The sequence below is a fragment of the Hetaerina americana genome, unplaced genomic scaffold (assembly GCF_022747635.1).
Source record: "Hetaerina americana unplaced genomic scaffold, ioHetAmer1.1.p SCAF_1, whole genome shotgun sequence".
Lineage (NCBI taxonomy): Eukaryota > Metazoa > Arthropoda > Insecta > Odonata > Calopterygidae > Hetaerina > Hetaerina americana.
The window spans coordinates 75,997,158-76,009,967 of NW_027286069.1; the positions used below are offsets into that span (position 1 = coordinate 75,997,158).

Here is a 12,810-nt window from a genome sequence, read left to right on the forward strand (position 1 = left end):
GAAATTTAAGACGTTTTGGGCCGTAAATTTTGCCTTTTGCTATAAAATGACGTCAATGGAAAACGGTAGAGTATATTTCGTCTCCTGGTTCTTGGATAGCAAATAATGAACGCAAGGACTTTTTCTCAAAATATGGGTGGTTGTTTAGTATCCCTTGAGAATATCCATTTCCTTACTCTGGTCTTAACTTGTACTTGGTATTTCTGTGTAGGCAAGTGGAGCTCTTAAATTGTTTTTTTTTTGCATACGGAGTAGTAAGGTTTTGGAAGGGTTTTCGCAAAAGTGAAGAGGTACTTATTTCATTCTATCGATAAAAACCTACCTTTGCAACTAATGTTGGTTGTTGATATCTAAACACAAAAAAATAGGAAGTAAAACATAAGTTGTGTTGCGAAGGAGGAGGTACAGTTTAGAACGCTTATTTCTGTATGCAGGCTTTCAATTAAACATCCACAAAAGTAGGTAAATTTCGTTCATGGTGATTATGTCGAGTATTGTTGGTAATATATAGAAGAGAGTCAATGGAGATATTATGCTATAATAGGGCAACTGAAAGTATTGATCAGAATTTAATGAAATTACGTGACATGGATCATTAATAATAAGGAAATAATAATATTTCCGTATGTTTTGGACAAAATTGCAATCGTACACGACTCAATGAAAGTGAATTTTCTTAAATATGAGTATTACTAATTGTGTTCTCCTGGAAATTGAGTGCTGAAGCCCCTTCGTATTGAGAGAGAAAACACAAGGCACTTGGGTTGGAGGGAGGATAAAATGAGTTTATCTGTTGAAGTTGGCTATCATAATGTGATTGCACTTCGGAAACATGGCATTGCTCTGACACAGAATTAGGAACTCATCGAGATTCCCGAACGGGAAGTTCTTTCCGTTGTTTTTTAACGGTACCATTCAAAATTTCGGGGGCGACGAGGCGGCGTTAAACTTGTCAAATTAAATCATATTTGTCCGGCAGGAACAATGGAAGGGATTGAGAAAATTTTCTCTCCCGGACGTTTTCCCTTTATTTTTTTCGCTTCCTTTATATCCCCCACCAAGGTTGTTACTCCCTGTCTCCATGTAACTTCTTCGGCGCCGCAGTGCACGAGAGTGAAACAGCGCACGGTTTGATGATGCTGTCTCGCGAGGCGATGGGGGTGGGTAAGTGTGTGTCGCGGGGGAGGGGGCTTGGCGGCGAGGGGAGCATCTGGTGCCACTCGTATGTCACGACGTCGGGGGTGAGGCGCAGGTGACGGACGCAGCCGCGCTTCCTGGGGAACGAGCAGCCCCCCCTCCTTATATACCCCCACTCCCTTGGGGCGAGTGCGGTTAGGTTATGTATGTCTTCCACCGCGATCTCCGCCTACCGCACGAGCCGTTTTCTCACCCCCTCTGGCCTTCCTAACTCTCCCCCCACCCTCCTCCGGTTCCGCTCTTCCCCCAACACCAATCTTCTTATCTCTCGCGACCCGAAACTCGTCTGAAAGGTGGGGGTGGGAGAATTCCCCCTTCAGCACGTGTTATCGAGCGAGAGCATCGCTCTTGCGATCCCTAGCCTATTTTTTTAATGTGCTCCAAGACTCTCCCTCTCTCTGTTACTTCTGACCCTTAGGCTTTAGTTTTGACGGCTCGTAAGTTTTTAGAGGGGTATCCTGGCTCATTACACGGTACACTCTCCCGTCCCCCTCGAATATTCACAGGTCATACTAGTATGCAAAAACGAGGTTTCAAAGAGGTAAGTGGCTCCGACAACTTCTAGAGATTTCTATACAATGGGCGGGGAAACATGAGTGCACTGAATATGCGAGCATATTTAAAATTCGTCATGATAGTGATCGATATTAACATTGTTCATTCCTTTGCCGTACTGCGTAGCCCTATTCTATAATTTCATACAATTATGACGGTATAGTTATATGTGGCTATTGCAATGATTATCTTTGAAGTTCCGAGTAGTCGCTCAAAGTGAATGATAATTAATACAAGCCAGCCGTCGATCTTTAGTCTCCACACGCTTTTCATTGAGTCCCTTCGTTGTTTTGCTCTAGTCACTCTCCACCATATTGATGAGTAAGTCTGCATTTCACCGATTGTGGCAGAAGTTTTCCTTTGAAGATACCGCGCGTGTACAAAATGTAAATAGACTTTGGTTTCTTGACTTGCGGAAAAATCCCTTGCGAGCGTTTATACAGACACTGCTGACACCGTTTCTGCGAGATAAACGGGCCATCTTATTGATTCCTAGACCTAGTAGGGAGAAGTATGTAAAAGCCTTTCCTCCATGACAGCTGGTAGCTCTAAATAAGGCTGGGTTGACACATTAAAAATAGTGGCATATACTGGCAGTAATTGTGATAGTTGCTATTCTGGTTGGAAATTGGGGCTGGATGAAAATGTACAACGAAAGAAGTGGGAACTAGTTAAGGTATTGGTTGGCAGGCAGTAATCTTGGAGTTGATGGTAATTGAGAATAGATTAAGAAAACGATGTATGTAAATTCATGCCAGCATTTGGAACCAATGAAATTAAAATATTATATATCCAATAAATATAAAATTTAATAATTTAGAGATCGTTGCATGCCAGACCCTCTTCTCCTCTGTTTGAATAGGAATCCTACTGGGCTTTATAATTATCATTCTCCGGCATAATGCCCTATCATGATTATTCTTATCATGTTTTATGATCTCTTCGCTCAGGCTGAAAACTTCCCTACGCTAAATATAGTGATAAATTTTGCACATCTTATCTTGTGATTTGTAGTATTTTTTACTTCCCCAAAGTCTTGAAACTCAAGGATAGGATAATAATCAAGGATACCTTTGGTAAATATCACAATTCCTTTCTTTCTGGGATCACCACAGTATTTATTGCCGCGATCGTGTTATACGTTTCCCACATGCATATATCTGTTTAATTGACAGACGGATGAATGGTTCTACCGTAAAGATATACGATGGTGTAGTTGCAGCGTGGATTTAATTGTGTAACAGTAACTACGGGTAGGTTCACATGAATTCAGATTACTCAACCACGTGAACTTTTAGAGGATTTATTCGAGTGAATGGTGTAAGCTGACACCCACATATCTGGATTGGTATCCTTTAAGGATGTCATGTGAGGTTTTCAGTAGTCATTTAAGGAAGTCCTTTAGTCTTGTTATTTACCTGTGGTAATAGGTCAAACTTTTCTCATTGTTTGTGTGTAATTTCAGAGCTGAACATTCCTTCCTTCATTGCTTCGCCTTAGGTAGAATTGATCATTCAATAAATGGAATTAAATCACCCTGGTTTCATTCAATATTTCACCCTTGGTACTTTTAGATGGATAACGTTAGAAGTCGGAATGTACGTAAGCTCTTCCAATGAAAACATAATCACGCATTAAGCAAAGCAAACCATTTTTATTCTTCGCTATCTTGGAATTTTCCCGGAAGTTATCGTGCTCAGAACGTTGCACCACCTGATTTCACGTGGTAAGGGGCGAAGGGGCCAAGAAGAATCATCGATCTTTTAACTTTAGCCCATTAGTGGTATTGTACGTTCTGTCTACTGCTGCCCAAAAATTAAATAATTTCAGAAATAAATCGTGAAAGGACATTAAAAGTGGTGGACCAGGTTTTTTTGTGAAATGTACAAGTAAGGTGTGTTCGATGTGCACCGATAGCGGTTTAGAGGTTATCAGAACCTTACGAAATTGATTAATACCAATGTACTATGTTATTATAAATATCCTGTTTGATTTATACAATCATGTTGATGTAAATGAATGGCATGTCGTTGAAAGTGACGTAGAACATGACATTTCCTTAAAAGAAATTTTTTTCAAGAATGTTGGGGAGCTTTCAAGAAACTCTTTCTGGTTGCGTCATTGAAAAGTGCTTCATCTTGCTGATGACCTTAAAAATGACGAAGATTGATTTATGTTCTCCGAAATACCACGGAAACAGCGACTTCTCGGAACTCTTCTTAAATCACTAAAATCTCATTTAAGATGAGCAGTCAAATCTGCATCATTTGGTCCACATATGTGCATCTGTTTTTTAATGTCTACGTTCACTCAGTTTTGTGCTGCATGTTCTTGACGTAATAACTTCCTAAGCTGCAATTTTCCAAATTCCTTGTTTATCTAGAACTCCTCTGTTTCTTGAGTCTTCCTCTTTGGATCCAATTGCATTGTCTTTGAGTATGCCAAAATGAGATCCGTTAAGTATTTTTCATGTGCAGGCAGAAATGATGGCCTCATTGGCATATTTCTTGATGCAGACGTGCCCATCACCTTTGACAAACAGCGACCCCCCGCCACAAGCCCTTGCGGCGGCTTGCGGGGTATTATGTAGATGTAAAGCAAATTTATGAAAAAATTATCCATGTTCTAGACATATTCAAGGTCAGTCATATAATATTGATATTATACGTATATCTTACATGGGGTCGCGGTAGTCCAGGGGTGGAGCGTTTGACTACTGACCGAAGGGTCCGGGTTTCATTCTCGGGCATGCCTCTTTGGCCCTCTCATCCAGCACCCTCAGGTCCACCCAAGCTATGTGCCTTTTCGGGTATCAGATCTTCCTGGGAAACCATAAGCGGCACAGGAAAAGGAACTGCCCCCCTACCCTGATCTATGAATTTCACACGCCGTTGGGCTTAGTCCGGGGTGAACTCTACCATCGCCTACCAAACCGAACTTCGGGTTGATTACTGTGCTCGTTCATATTTTTACGTACTACTCCTCTAATAAATCCTAATTTGAAAATAATTCTAATCCTAGAAACTAAGTTGCGCAGACAGTGGGAAGTAAATGTCTGAGAATGAGTTGGACGTAGAATGTTTTAAAATGATTATTGATTGCGATAAAAAGTTTTGCCGTGAAATCATCTAACGTATTATTTTCTGATTGTAACGTAAACCCGTGTTTGCATTTAAGAAATGTGAAAATTTTCTTATCACCATGCGTGCGTAACACGCACCTCGAATTCAACCTTCGGCCTTGCGCGACCTCACCCCTCCACTTTCCTTATGCGATGTTCTGAGTGGAGGAGAAATGCCCCTTCTCCTGTACTCACCTCCTTCTCTTAAGCATGCACCTCTCCGCATATTTTGTATGCAGAATGTTAAATTTTTACATCGTAGCCATAAAGACGTATAAACAAACTTTCGTCATTATTGCCGTTTGCCGACTTAAATTACGAAATGCACTAAGGTCACGTTTCAAAGGCGGCAATTGGCTCTAGCATATTGCAGTTTTCGACCTCAGAACTACTACCTCTTCCTCTGATGAAATGGTGTACGTAAGCTTGTAATTGGATCGAGGTTCGGTTCAACTACTGCAGAACTGAGAACCCTGTGATAACACACACGTACAATTTATTGTTCACTGTCGTGCCGAATCATTGGATGGTGATTCAGTTGATGCAGATCCATCACCACCTCCACGATGATGTTGTGAAAACATGTCCGTTAAAATAATTTGACGAAAATTGCAGTGTCTTTTATTCTCTGAACCTCATTATGTGAAAACGTATCTGGGTCAAGCTTGAAATTGTTTTTATTGGAAATGTTTTTGTAAAATAATCAATCCACTCCTCTCCCCCTCATCTTCCTCAGCATCGCGACGCCCGGGTTGCCTTGATTTTACTGAATCAGCTCCTAAAAAGACTTAGAGGGATATGTTCTCATACAAAGCTTAGAGGAGTATGGTCATATGACATCGTGAACACTATTCATTGTAACATGAATGGTGTTAATTGTGAATAAATGGTCTCCCCTTCCACATATCATAGATGTTGCTTGCAGGGTACTAGTGTCTCTTTTAATCCCTATTTGGATTGTGTTGCCTCGAAGAGTACCTACTTATGGAGAAATTCTTCCTCCTGCATTAGAATTTACCGTCCGTAACGTTCTTCAGCTATTTATTAAACCATTCATTGTACTCACTGAACTAATATAACCTCCCAATTCAAATATCATGTCAATAAAATTCAAGAGATTAAGTGAAAAACGTATAGATTTGTAATGTCATTTTTCACACGAATGATAAGGGATCAGAATAAATAACGTTTGTCCGACCCCGCTGGGAGCGAAAGGTGTCTTGGGTCAAGGGTTGTCTGGTGCATAATCACCCCCTGCCACACACCCTGGCGGTGGCTCGCTGGGTACTAAATACAACCAAAAATCAATCAATAAGAGTTCAAAATTACACTGAGTGAGCATTTATTAAAATCTCACGTTAGATTTTTTTATAAAGTCTACTTGGTGCCATTTGCTAAATAGTATCGGTACTTCGCTTCGACGCAATTTGCATGAAACAGCCGACTAAGTTAATATTATACTCCCATTTAAAAAAGTAAATTTACGGTATAGCGAAATTTTTTTTGTAACATGTCGATGTGCATGTTTCATGGTGAGTATGCCGAGAAGCTCCTGTAATCGTTATCCCGTCTTTGGTTTGTCGTTCCCGTAAACATAAGATAGGCACTTAAAAGAGAAGAAAAGTGGTCAAAGAGAACGTAAAAAACAATTTTTCAACTTACTGCACGGGTGGATGAAGCGCGGAATGCCGCTCGTTGTGGTCGGTTAAAGGCCGAGACTTGGGCCTCAATGTGTAAGGAATCGGTTGGCCGTGTAGGCCCAGTCTATGATTGGCAAACTCCGAAGTAAGTCCAAATGCGGTATGCCGAGCTGACTGAGAGTCCTGAATTGACGCAGGGAGCATCCGCAAAGTGCATGCCTAGTGTTCGGGCATAGCAGACGTGACAGTAGGAATGGGTGGAAAGGGTCAGTCAGAAGAGAGTACTCAGCCGTACTTCCTGGTCCGAACCTACCCGGAGCCAAAAATCAATGCTGACGGTATTGTGGATGTGGAACGTGCAGTGCCAGATTTGCCTGTGAATGAAGGGAGAATCTGCCACGTGCATACCGTCCATAAGATGTCGTGGTCCGGTTCCTTTTTGCATTTTTTTTTATCTCTATGGTTTAAGGGCGCTCGCTCTCTTGACGGCATGAGTGGAGGTTGAGGTTCGAGGCTTATCGTGAGCATATTTTTTTCTCGAGCCAAACTATACTAAATGTTGCCTCTTCACTATTAATATTTAAAAATATTCCATATTTTACTGTTTCTTCATTATTAACTACGTTTTAGCTTATAGATTTAAATATTTATGATATTAGTGGAGAGAGGCGGAAATTTCAAACCGAAAGCGGTTAGGAATGTAAATTTTCGAGTCGTCTGTGTTCGTTCGTTGCGACTGTGTGATGAAACCACCAGAAACGCTCAGAACTATAATCTCGAGGGACCTGGGTTCGAGTTCAGGATTTCGAAATTTAAGATATTTTTCCAGGCCTTAATAAAGTTCGCGTTCAACAATTGGTGCTAATCGATGTTACATCAGGACAGGTTGAGGGTATTTAATTTGTAATTTACTCGTTCTTCGTAGGAGTCACCTTCGAATCCCTTCGCCTCAACATACCCAGGAAATTAGCTATTCGAATGCATGAAGGTTAATTTCCTGTTTTTACATCGAGACAGTGGAAATAAGGGAAATTTTCGACTGAAATGCGCGAGGGGACCAATTTTTTCGATGACTGTGGAAATTCCGTTTCGTCTGTTTTTACTGCGCAAGAAAATCATAAGCATCGTTGAATATTTTTTAAATTATTTAAGGTCGCATTTGTTCAGTGGAGAAATGAAAAAATTATTTCAACTAGCACACGCTAAATGGCCCCTCCCACCACATCCATCCATCCCGCCATTCCGTCGTTGACGGCGACCACGGAGGGGGGGGGCACAACCTTGCCCCAAAATAGACCGTCCTTGGCGGAGGAGGAGAAAGAGCGCCGTGTGTGGGGGGGGGGGTTTGGGCGGACGAGGCGACGGGATCCACGGGAGAAGTGCAGAGGGGAGGATAAGAAAGTGACGGAGGGGGCTAAGAAGGGGGGAAAGAAGGGATAACGAGCGCGTGTGCGCTGAGGAGGGGAAAGGGAGAATGTAGTAGACCCGAGGATAATCAATTCGCTCATTCATTCCCCTTCTCTTTTTATCAAACTCTCTCTCCTCTCTGATAGCGAGTGGGCCTTTCCCATTCGATTAAATTAGAAAAGTATATATTATGCATTTTAACTCTCTTCAGCGATTTTTCCGATCGGAGTAAGTCCAATTTGCGTCTTCGACTCGATCGGCACCGAATGCTACCGTCTTCTCCACGCGGTGTTTCTGATGCGATCTGTTTGCGTGTCTTACAGATTTGGAGATACATTAGATACTAGTTATTTTAACGACAAATTCGATGAATAATGTCCCCAATCCTGATTCTATCACGTACGATGGCTCAGGGTATCGATCCGTAAATAAGATTCGAATCGTTTGACAGTTTCTTCTCTTATTGGATCGATTCCTACGAAAAAGATTCGAACCGATTTTTAAAAACCGATTTGTCACCTTCACTTTGTTTCCAATTGGCCGGAGAGGTACTGGCTGTCCGGTTGCGGTCCTTGTCTGTGGCATATGTGTGTACGTTGAGTGAGTGTCCTTTCCGTTGTCCTTGTGTGTGTGTGTGTGTGTGTGCGCGCGCGCGTCTGTGCGTGTGGGCTCGCGACGGTTCCTCGCCCGCCGTCGGGCCAATGGTCGCGGTCGCGTTCCCCTCTCTTCCCTATTCATCTTCCCAACCCCACCTTCTTCACCCCCTCCCCCCCGCTCTCCGCGGGAGACGGCGGCGGCAAAAGTAAACGAAAGAGGGAGGGATGGATAGCGAGGGGAACAGCGATGTCGCGACTTCTTTCGGCCCTCGCCAAAAAAAAGTGCCATTCCACAAAATGCGGGAATGCTCATTCCAAGTCTTGCTCTCCTCCCCACTCCCTCCCTTATAGGTTAGATGGAAGTAGGCACTGCCTCAGTCTCAATCTTCTACGAATAAAGCCGATTTATTATGCTTCGCCTTTCTTTCCCTCCCTGTCCATTGATTTTTGTGTCAAATCATGTAAGCATTTTTTTAATCATAGTGCAAATACCATAGACAGATGATCTCCTTTACCTCTTTTTAGTACACATGGTGCAGGTTATTCGTTCCCTCAGGTGCCATGTTCTCTATTGTACTTCTTCTGCTGTTCAAATGGTTAACCTTTTGATGTTAATATTCGCGATTCGTCCTAATGGAAATGAACCTATGAGCGTTTTCGTGATTCATTTTTGCCGCCCGTTTTTTCCTGGGAATTTTGCCATAGAACGAATTAAACATCAATTCAATCTGTTAACTCAGTTTATGCTCCTCGTGCAATCGTTCGTCTACCATTTTCAACTTTGTCGTCAGGAATGTTTAAGATCGCATCTACTCCTTCATTTCTCTGATTTATCCTCTTATTTCTCTCTATTTAACACCAACTGGCTCGCGTTCTTCCATCGAAGAGCACCAAAAAAAGAGGGTACAATAAGCAACATTTAGCGTCTATCCCGCGAGCCATTTCTTCATGTTAGGGAATCAGACAAAGTCAGGGAGCCAGATTGAGTGAATACGGGGGGTTCGGCAGCAATTCATAACGAAGTTCGTGCAGTTTGGCGGCCAGTTAAAAGTTGACAGCCGGATCAGCATGTTGTCCACCGTGAGCAATCGCGGCACCCATCGGGCCGACAAAATATTAATTCCCGTTCAGGTCGACACACCCACGGCCTCTGCTACTTCGCGCACTTTCGTTCGTCGATCAGCAAGAATCGTGGCGTGGACTTTTTGAATGATTTCCTCGGTAGCCACGTCTGCCGGGCGTCCTGGTCGCTCCTCATCAAAAACAGATGTTCGCCCACGTTTAAATTCGTTGAACCAATATCTAACTGTGGTCATAGTTGGCGAAGTGTCCCAATAAACAGCATCCAACTTTGCTTTTATCTCCTCGCATTTCTTCCCATCCAAAAACAAAAAGCGAATAACCGAACGATACTGCTCTTTTTCCATCAAAGCGAAAATCACAAAACGTCTTACTCGAATGGCTGCCAAATCCAAACTAACCTTTAAATCAGTTTGAAATTTGTTTCACCGTCGTTTGATAGACGGCAGCACACGATGATAACATAAACTTCCCTCAGAAACGCCCTTTGTCGTGAAACACGGGTACATATTGAACCACCCTCGTATAACTCGGTTGCGCTGAGTCGGAAAACTCGTTCTTTCGATCAGATAGACACGCACCCGCTTATGTCGATGATATTTATTCAAACCCCTGAAGATGGATTAATTGCCGAATGGGATCCCTTGCAACGCAGAGGAGCTAGATTCGTAAAATATTGTTATGATAAACTTAGTAGCGTATCCAAAATATTAGAGCAGCTAGGCTTGGAATCACTCACGGAGCGAAGGCTATATTACAGATTGAAGCTCTTGCATAAATTGGAAAGGCGTCTCTTTGGCGGTGATTTTGAAAATGTATGATTACCGCCATCGTACTACGGTAGGAGAGATTATTCTAATTAAAGTAGAGAGATTGTGTAAAGCAGATAAATTTAAGATGTCACTTTTTCCACGAACGATAAGGGATAATAATAACATCGTTCGACCACAGTAGGGTCTTTTCGGGTAAAATTATTTTGGCGTGTATTCACCCCCTGCCACACACCCTGGCGGTGGCTTGCAGGGTACATAAAAAATAAACCCTTCGACTAAAGGGGACTCACAGTAAAAATATCTTGTACTGCAATAAGTATGATCAATAAGCATGGTCAATCACTTGAGAAACATTTTTTCCTGGGAAATTTAATAATTTATTTTAATATTATTCTGAGTTCTGGTGGAGACCAGAAAGGCAAACTGGAATATAATGGAAAGAAACACCCTTAAAGTTTTCCCATTTAAAATGTTTTTTTCGTTTCGATGTCTCGTTTCTTGTCAATATGGAATAGTTTCAACTCAAAAGGTTGTCCCAAAATTGCTTAAAATCCTTCCATTTTCCCGTGTCATTTTATACTTGCGTGTCAATTTGTGAGGCCTAAATTTTAAGTCCTTCGGTTTTTAAAAACACGCGGGACATAATGCAGCATTTCATTCACCCGTAACGGACAATGCGTTTGGCTTCAAATGGTCAATTTGTGGCTCCGCTATGGAGTTGCATTTTAAAGCTGAAAGCCAGAGAGCAAGCTGCTCGTGAAACGATTTCACATCATTTCCCGAGCGTGTCGTAATTTCGCGGGATATCTTGGCCTTCAATTCAATCCTCCGAAAACGAGAAGCATAAGTCTTCGCCACAGAGTCGTTAACTGTTGTCGCTCCCTCACGGGTCCTTTTCCACTGAAGCTCGGCGAGGAATCCCGCGCTCCACGCTCCTTCTCTTCTTCTGTCAGTTTGACCCACTTAATCTTTTCCTTTTTTTTTGCTGCCGGCGAACGTTATGGATCGTGCCGTACGATTTTTTACGTAGTGCGTACGCATCAATATTTACCCTGCTAGTAACGGGCGATAACGCCTCGGCAAAAAAATGAGTAGAAACATGGGAGGCGGCCGCTCGAATGAATCTCGGCGGTTGTGGACGGACGAATACGCTTTCCGCTCGGACTTTTATCGCGGTTTAAAGCAGGGGCGTTGATAACCTGATGGAGGCCTTGGAACGGGTTTGAGTCGGCACTGCAGGGAAGAGCGTCAAGACATGCTGCGACGAATTTGTTGTCCAGTGCACAATCGTACCATTAGTTGGGTCCGAAAGTGTGCAGCGCTGGGGTATTGGAATTGGCTAGTGGGAACTGTTTGGTATTACTCTTACATTAAGCTTTCCATGATATTTTCATTCGGTATATGCATCGAAAGAATGTGCGGCTCGGCCTTGGAGAAGGTATGTTTTATTAGATTGGTCGTAGGAAAGTGTGATGAGAAAGTAAGAGAGAGGTGTTACTCCAATTTAATTAGGTCACATTTGAAACAAGCGTTAAGCATTAGGGATCTATGAGAGAAAATTTTTTATTCAGGAATTGGAAAGTATTCCGTGAAAATTCGCCATATTTGTTGGAAATTGCCTCGAGGATAGTGTAAGGGTGCCGGGTATGTTGGAGGAATTAGGCTGGGAGCCTCTTGATTCACGAAGAAGAGAGAAGGCATAGACTTCTTGGAAGGTTAAGGACGCCTGAGTTTACGCGCGATATCTTAGTAATTAATATAACACCAAAATGCATAGGTTGATTCGACCACCGAGATAAAATAAGAGAGGCACCTTCACCAAAAGATTCAAGCACTCATTGTTCTCTCGTACGATACGCATTGATAACAAAATCGAACAAAAGTACCCGAATGTATATACAGAAAGACTTATATTAATGATATAGTCAAACCCATCAATTATTGCACAATATATGTAGACATATTTGTTTGTAAGTGTACCAGTGTTTGTGTATATGAGCAAATATACGTGTGTTTGTATGAACCAACATTTTTTGGATGTTTGACCGGTGACAAACCACCCGCAACGCGCGCCCCTGCGGCGGTTTGCTGGTTATTTTGCAGAAATACCTGTAGATGTGGAACATAATAATAATAATTTTTACCCGAACACGACCCCACCGCGGTGGACAATGTAATTATGATCCCTCATCGTTCTTGGAAAATATGACTTCTTAAATCGATCTGTTCCACACTTTATCCCCCTAATTTTATTGACATAATCTCTCCTAACGTGGTACGATGGGGGTAATAATACATTTTCAACATCTCCGCCAAAAAGAGACGTCCTTCCAATTTATGCAAGAGCTTCAATCTGAAATTTAATCATCGCTCCGTGAGTGATTCCCAGCCTAGCTGCTCTAATATTTTGGATACGCTACTAAGATTGCCATAACAAAGTT

The 12,810-nt window shown here is 42.3% G+C and overlaps 1 protein-coding gene across 3 annotated transcripts in view; it reads left to right on the forward strand.

Annotated features, from left to right (window-relative positions):
• The window catches only part of Hr39 (Nuclear hormone receptor FTZ-F1 beta), a 218,210-nt gene that overhangs the window by 55,036 nt on the left and 150,364 nt on the right, over positions 1 to 12,810 (forward strand). The window lies entirely within an intron of this gene.